Raw genomic sequence first — 8,949 nt, forward strand, 5'->3', positions numbered from 1 at the left:
CCTAAATTTTTATAGAATGAGAAATAAACTAACTTGTCAAAAGTAGCATGTGTAGTAGTCTTTTGAGTTAATTAAGTTTTTAACCTTTAAACTTTTCAAATTGCGGGTTTTAGTCCTTAAAAAGAATTTTGACTGATCAAAGTTCCTAAAGTTTTTTTTTCATTACAACTTTTAGTCTCTATCGCTAAATGATGACATCATGATCTCTGAAACTGTCACTTTTTATTTTTATTATTTAATGCGGTTCATTTTCTATATGTTAAAAATCACCCAAAATTGCTTTGGAACTTTATTGAAAGGTATTAAACATTTTCTAGCACCTAAAAGGCATAAAAAAATTGCTTCTCTAATACTCCAACCTTTGTATCCGAGATTAATCTCTCTGTTCCACCCACAAAATACAATCACATGGTAATAATAATGGGATATCAACAACAAGAAGGAAAATGCAGCAAAATATTTTTTAATGGAATCAAACATTTTATTTAAAAATCTAAACCCAAAAATCCTATTCATATTCCCATTGCAAATGCTTGACTTGGCCCTCCACATTCTCACCCTCTTCAACCTATATTGCACTTCCCACTACGCTCGTCGTATACCTCGCCACCACCCTTTCTAACTCCACTGACGCCACCTTCACTGCAACTGCATTGCCCTCTACTCAAAGCCACGCTAATCCCCAAAGAAGACCTAAACACGATGCTAGTGTTAAATCAATGCTTGATAGTCTCCTAGTTGAAAATCATTACTTGTTTAAGCACAACAACCACATGTGCTACGACAAAGCTAGAAGAAGTCAAAACAACCAGATTCAAGGTTTGGCAATTGGGTTTTAGGCTTATTTAATTAGGATGTGAGTGTTGAAGAGATATGTAAGGCACAAAGAAGGTCCTACTTCAGTCATGGCTATTGGCACTGCCACTCCTCCTAACTGTGTGATAGGGGTGTACACGGCTGAAGTTGGGCTGGGTTTGACTTAAACCATCACCCAACCCAATCAAAAAATTTCAACTTAGATTGTGTTGAGTTTGAATTTTTTTTACCAAATCTAACCCAAATCAATTTGATCATGAATGAGTTGAATTGAGTTTGGTCAATTGGGTCACAACATTTTAAAAATAATTTTATTTTGCAAAATTTATATTTGAATAAATTGCGCAAAAATTAAAACAAATTGAATAATAAATATGTACTAGTCTCAAATGGACTTTTTTTAAAAATTTGAATTGTTTCGTGGCTTATAACCAACATCCTTCATGTCCACAGTCCATTTTTTCAAGACATGATATATCTCACCACTTTGAGGATGTTTCTCATCTGAAGTACTTCACACACCCATCAATAGTGATATAAAATAAAACTGAAAATAATATACAGTTTGTTTGGATAGCAAAATAAAATTGAATTTTGATTTTGTGTATATTATTATTATTATTATTATTATTATTATTATTATTATTATTATTATTATTATTATTATTATTATTATGTTCAGGTTGGGTTGGGTCATGGGCCTAAAATACAAAGAGTGTTGCTAGGCGCAACCAGCATTCTTAAAAAATGGCAAAATTGTCCTTGCTTGGTTTTCCTCTTACGGATCAAGTTGATTCGGAAGTCTCTTACGGATCAAGTTGATTCGGAAGTCTCTTACAGATCAACTTACGGATCAAGTTGATCCGGAAGTCTCTTACGGATCAAGTTGATCCGTAAGAGGAAAAATAATTATAATATACTTTAAAGATACAACATATTTATTTATAATATAATTAAATCTATTTTTTTATTTTATTAATTATAATATATTTATAAATATTGATTTATTATAAATAATTAATTTTTTAATATTTTTTAGAATAAATTTGTTTAGAAGATGATATTAAAATACTTACTCAGTCCCATTATAATTATTGTTTAAGGTTATTTTATACATATTAATAAAAATCAATAAATACATAAAAGATAATATTATAAAGAATTAATCATACCATTATTAATGTTATAAAGAATATAAAAAAATAATTAGTATTATATTAAAAATTAAAATATTAACTACTTTATAATACATTTTTTTACATGATCATTAGTATAAGTGGGAAAATAGTAATTATAAGAGAATTTAAAAATATTAGTACGTTATATAAGATCTTAGATAACGAATGATGTCCATTTTTTGTTTAATTTTTATTTACACCCTTTTCAACTTCTTTATTTCAATTATATTTAAAGTTATATTTTAAATTATTTTTTATTAGTTGGTAAACTAAGTTAACTAGATCATTTTAATAACACGGGCGTATATAGACACAAATGGAATACACAATCAATGAAAATAAATAAAACTAACATTAGTAATGAAAATAAATAAAATCAACAATACTAATGAAATGAGTTCATGTACAATATCTGTATATACAAGGAATATCAATGTAAAATATGTACATAAACTACGCCTGATCAGTGCGCCGCTTGCGTCTACACATAACGTATACTAGATGGTCCTGTGTCACACTCCTGGCCAATCTGAGACATTCTTCGATTACCTCATGTGTCGATGAGCCAGGCGTGACCACCCCTAGACTCAGATGGCGCTCCAACCTCTCAGCAATGTCATCACAAACTTCCTGTTACATACAAAACAAACTGATTACACAAATTATTATGCAAATATTGAGGTAAATGGTGTAAATTATTAGTATTACTTACCATTGCATGTCTGGGCTCCTCCACAGATGTCAACGATGCTCCTGGCTCCGGCACGTGAGGGATATCCGTCTGCGGGGCCTGAGGGACGACTCGGGGCTGCGGGGCGTGACCATGAGGCAGATGATCTAATGCGTGGCTTGGTGTCATGAAAGGATGAGAGATGCAGAAGAACCAGTCGATGTAGTCACTGGAACACGCCCCTGGCATAACGCACACCTCACCTGCAGGTACGATATGATCCTCGTAGTGCATCCATCTATCGTGTATATCATCATATGAGACCCATTAATCGACAGGAGGAGCAGGAATGGTCTGCGTGTAGCCAAACTGCCGCACGACCCTCTCCGGTCGGTAATAAACAGCAACAGGCCCCCAACGCAAGAGACCGGAATAGCATGATCTGACGTGGAAGTCCCGGACTTCCTGATGCTCCCCATAAGGGATCCAACAGACATCCGGAATCCGGAGTCGGTCCAGGCACTCCCTGTACGATGGCGTGCGAAAGCTCTTCACGGTCTTCTTCGTTGCAGTCCACCTGCACGCACGCGGAGAAGCCTCGTCGTAGTCCTGATCAGCGGTGGACTCCGCAACCGAGGGAAAGTGCTCGTAAATCCAGCACTACAGATGTAACATTCAAATTATAAACATTAATAATGAAAGTGTAACAAAATTTAAAGTTGAACATTTTTTAGCCTGAATGAATGAAAAAAATATTTATTACCTGCAGCAGTGTGATGTAATCACCAAGCTGTCGACTGTGGCTCATAGATGCATCGTTCAGCTGGTCGTACATATGAACCAAAGCAGCCACTCCCCAGGCGTACCTCTCTGTCATACTGAGGTCACAAAGGGCCTCCAAGTAGACAACATGGACATTGGTTGCACTCTTGTTAGCAAACAGAGTGCAACCCAGTAGGTGAAGAAGATATGCGTGAGCCGCAGCTGTCCAATGACCTGCCTGGCATCGATGCTGATATATATCACTGTCGCAACGTGCCCTTCACGGGCGAGCGAGGGCGAGGCTCACGGGTGTGCTTTCCAAAGGAGGAAAGGTGCGCGGAGTCGCCACCAACGTTTATTTGTGGGAAACGTCGGAAAAACCGAAGGAAACCGGTCAAAATGAAAATTCTAAGTTCGGGAGTTGTATTTACGCTTGAGAAGGTATTAGCACCTCTCACGTTTGTCCCAAAGGACAACAGCCTATTTTTTAGAATGGTGAAATTGTGTTATCTTAACTTTTATTTCTTTTTATTTTTTGAGGTCGACAAAAGCGGGGCTCTTGCTCCTACGTACCCTCCATCAAAGAGGAAATCAGACCTACGTAGTTCTTCCTTATGCGTGAATCAAGTGATTCTTTTTACTTGAGGGGTGATCATTTTAAGGCGTTGGACCTTAAAAATGATCCTTTTTACTTAGTAAGACACTGACATGATGAACTTTCAAAAACCTATTTTTGTGGACGAGCTTGACTAGGCGAGTTTGGTTTTAGCCTTAGTTTCACTTTAGTTATTAGTCAATTCGATTAAGAATGAGAAATCCCAAAGAGAAAACGTCCGATTGATTTTTCGCTTTACTTTACTAAAAGGTATTTTTTTGATTATTATATTATTATTTTACCTCCTTTTTTTGATTTCCAACGTGGTTACGGCACGACCGAACGGTCGGAATTCATTTTAACCAAAATTAACGGATGATACAATTCAAACGATCGGTGGAAATTTATTTTATTTTTAGATTAAGTGAGAAATGACTTAAATAAATGGCTTAAGCACGTCAAAAGGGGGTATAAAAAGCAAATGAAAACGAGAATAAAAATACATGAAACAAAATGTGGACCACCACAGGTACATAGAATGAATTGAAAAACTTGGTTTGAGGTACTTACCCGTTGAAGACTGAAGAAAACGAAGAACGAACGATGAATCTTGAAGAACGGTCGAGAATCTTCGCGTAATTACTCACGGAAACGTTACGGAAGCGTCTCGGCTTGGATTTTCTTCACATAAATAATTTTCCTCAGCAATTTTGAGAGAGAGAGAAGTGCCTAAGGGGCTGACCCTTTTCTTCTTCACTTCTCCCCCTATTTATAGCAAAATAGGGGAGAAGCTTGCCACCCAGCTCGCCCAGGCGAGCAAGGTTGCTTCCTCCAGAAGCAACGGCCTTCTGGAGGAATCTTCTGGAGGGCCCAAGTGGGTCTGGTTGCTATTTGCACCCCCCTTCTATTTTTTTGTAATTCTTTTTCCGTAACGTTACGAAACTTTACGAATTTCATAACGATACTTATTTTCCTTCCACAAGGTTACGAATCCTTATGGATTAGGTATTTACTCTTTTTTTTTAGCTTTCGAAGAAGTTACGGAAACTCACAGATTGCGCAAAAACACCTCTTTTCGATTTCCGCCACATTACGGAATTTCACGGATCGCGCAAGCCTGCTTCCTTTTGATTTCTGAGACGTCTCGGGACTTCATTTATTGCGTGTCATCAAGTAATAATCCCCGGACGAAATTAGGGTATGACAGTTGCCCCTCTTTACTTACCTCTCATCGGAGATAAGAGGAAAGCAAAGATAGGACACTGATTTCGTCCGCCCTGCCCTTTCCGTGATGATGACTCTCGTCTCTACTCCTTCTTTTTTCTTCTGCACAAAACAAAATACAAACAACAGCAAGAACAACAAATATAATATACATATACACATATACACATATTTGGTGAAGGAACCGATCCGGAAAATAACAGAATAACGTGCTTCCCAGTCACCAGAGGCTTTGCGCTTGATAAAGGAGGACAAATGAACAACGCTAGGAAATGACATTCATGGGGCTCCGAAAAAGGGTGAGAATGGAGGATTGCCTTGAGGGTCCTCACTTAGGCAATCAGGAAACACAGTTCCAAACTCGAAAGTGGAGGACACATGAACAGCGCTAGGCAATAACATTCATGGGGCTCCGAAAAAGGGTGAGAATGGAGGATTGCCTTGAGGGTCCTCACTTAGGCAATCACGAAACAAAACTCCAAACTCGAAGATGGAGGACACATGAACAGCCCTAAGCAATAACATTCATGTGGCTCCGAAAAAGGGTGAGAATGGAGGATTGCCTTAAGGGTCCTCACTTAGGCAATCATGAAACTCAGCTCCAAACTCGAAAATGGAGGACACATGAACAACCCTAAGCAATAACATTCATGTGACTCCGAAAAAGGGGTGAGAATGGAGGATTTCCTTGAGGGTCCTCACTTAGGCAATCATGAAACTCAGCTCCAAACTCGAAAATGGAGGACACATGAACAACCCTAAGCAATAACATTCATGTGATTCCGGAAAAGGGTAAGAATGGAGGATTGCCTTGAGGGTCCTCACTTAGGCAATCATGAAACTCAGCTCCAAACTCAAAAGTGGAGGACACATGAACAGCCCTAAGCAATAACATTCATGTGGCTCCGAAAAAGGGTGAGAATGGAGGATTGCTTGAGGGTCCTCACTTAGGCAATCATGAAACTCAGCTCCAAACTCGAAAATGGAGGACACATGAACAGCCCTAAGCAATAACATTCATGTGGCTCCGAAAAAGGGTGAGAATGGAGGATTGCCTTGAGGGTCCTCACTTAGGCAATCATGAAACTCAGCTCCAAACTCGAAAATGGAGGACACATGAACAGCCCTAGGCAATAACATTCTTGTAGCTCCGAAAAAAGGTGAGAATGGAGGATTGCCTTGAGGGTCCTCACTTAGGCAATCATGAAACTCAGCTCCAAACTCGAAAATGGAGGACACATGAACAGCCCTAGGCAATAACATTCTTGTAGCTCCGAAAAAAGGTGAGAATGGAGGATTGCCTTGAGGGTCCTCACTTAGGCAATCATGAAACACAGCTCCAAACTCGAAAGTGGAGGACACATGAACAGCGCTAGGCAATAACATTCATGGGGCTCCAAAAGAGGGTGAGAATGGAGGATTGCCTTGAGGGTCCTCACTTAGGCAATCATGAAACACAGCTCCAAACTCGAAAGTGGAGGACACATGAACAGCCCTAGGCAATAACATTCATGTGGCTCCGAAAAAGGGTGAGAATGGAGGATTGCCTTGAGGGTCCTCACTTAGGTAATCATGAAACACAACTCCAAACTTGAAAGTGGAGGACACATGAACAGCCCTAAGCAATAACATTCATGTGATTCCGGAAAAGGGTAAGAATGGAGGATTGCCTTGAGGGTCCTCACTTAGGCAATCATGAAACTCAGCTCCAAACTCGAAAATGGAGGACACATGAACAGCCCTAGGCAATAACATTCATGTGGCTCCGAAAAAGGGTGAGAATGGAGGATTGCCTTGAGGGTCCTCACTTAGGCAATCATGAAACACAGCTCCAAACTCGAAAGTGGAGGACACATGAACAACGCTAGGCAATAACATTCATGGGGCTCCGAAAAAGGGTGAGAATAGAGGATTTCCTTGAGGGTCCTCACTTAGGCAATCATGAAACACAACTCCAAACTCGAAGATGGAGGACACATGAACAGCCCTAAGCAATAACATTCATGTGGCTCCGAAAAAGGGTGAGAATGGAGGATTGCCTTGAGGGTTCTCACTTAGGCAATCATGAAACTCGGCTCCAAACTCGAAAATGGAGGACACATGAACAGTCCAGGCAATAACATTCATGTGGCTCCGAAAAAGGGTGAGAATGGAGGATTGCCTTGAGGGTCCTCACTTAGGCAATCATGAAACACAGTTCCAAACTCGAAAGTGGAGGACACATGAACAGCCCTAAGCAATAACATTCATGTGACTCCAGAAAAGGGTGAGAATGGAGGATTGCCTTGAGGGTCCTCACTTAGGCAATCATGAAACATGGCTCCAAACTCGAAAGTGAAGGACACATGAACAGCGCTAGGCAATAACATTCATGTGGCTCCGAAAAAGGGTGTTGGCGGGACCGAACGGTCCACCGGGTTTTTCCACCTAAAAGGATAACATGCTTTTTGCAAAGAAAAATAAATCATTCGCGAGAGCACCACATCTTAGAGAAACAATATACTTGTGCCAAGGGTAATCTTCCTTGTAACCGAGAATGAAGGGTAGGATGTCAACTTCTAGCTTTCAAATGAACACGCAGGGGAAACATCGGGCTAAGCTGAAAATAAATCACTCATAGTGTATAAAACTCACAAGGCATGTGTTTTATCCTATTCCCAAACCATAACTGCACCATGACTCTATTTTGCACGCGACTTCCTATCGAATCAAAGATCAAACGTACGATCACGGACCAATAGGATTTTCTCGAGGTCAGCGTTTTTGGAGAGGAAGCTGGGTGTTTCGGTCTTTTCCTCTTTGTTCATGTGGGGTGGGATATTGCCAGTCAAGAATGATTCTGAGTGGCAATCTGGCTTTGAAGAATTTCTGTCTTCTTTCTTTCATTGATCGAGAATTGCTTCTTTTCCCTTTTCACTTCTTTTCGATCTTTGATCGGGAATCCTTCTTTCCTTTCTTCTGTTCTTTTCTTTATTTTTTTCTTTTTTCTTTTTTCTTTCTTTCCATTTCTTCCTTCTCTTTCTTTTCACTTTTCCTTCCCCCATCCCTTTCTTTGGGAAATTGGGTTTTAGCATTCTATTCGCTCTTCCTTGAGGAGATTCCGCTGTCCTTTGCTTCGGGGGAAAGTATGAGGATTCCTTTTTAATAGGCCAAGGTTCAAAAAGGTCTAAGATTGTGTTTCAATGGGGTCTTTTATCGTGGGAACCCAATCTTGATATTTGGGGCGAAACAAATCTGGGTGTCAAGGTGTCGGTTTCGGGCCGAACTTCCATATTATTCCATAAGGCACGCGTGACAATGATGATTAGAAAATAACGTGCAAAATTAGTCATGGCTACAGCCAGGTGGGCACTCAAGCATCCCGTTTATGGCATTGTGATACTACGGTTGGGAATTTACACAAACAGACCCAATGTTTCCAAGTTATGTTCTTTCATCAGTTCAATGAATTCATCCATCCTTATCTCGGTTCATTCCGGAAAATAAACTCTTAGCATCAATCCCTTGTTTCCAGAAGATGCGTTTGCTCTTTACGAATGATTTATACTTCTTAACTATAACATGTCGACCTTCGCGGTCTTTCTTTCTCTTTACTTTTTGTTTTATTTTTATATATGTTCACTAAAACTATACACTGCAGTCCTTTATGAGGAAAACCTTTCTTTGTACATCTATATTTTTATACATGACAAACTTTTTCTGTA

This window comes from Glycine max, chromosome 10 (genome assembly GCF_000004515.6).
Source record: "Glycine max cultivar Williams 82 chromosome 10, Glycine_max_v4.0, whole genome shotgun sequence".
Taxonomy (NCBI): domain Eukaryota; kingdom Viridiplantae; phylum Streptophyta; class Magnoliopsida; order Fabales; family Fabaceae; genus Glycine; species Glycine max.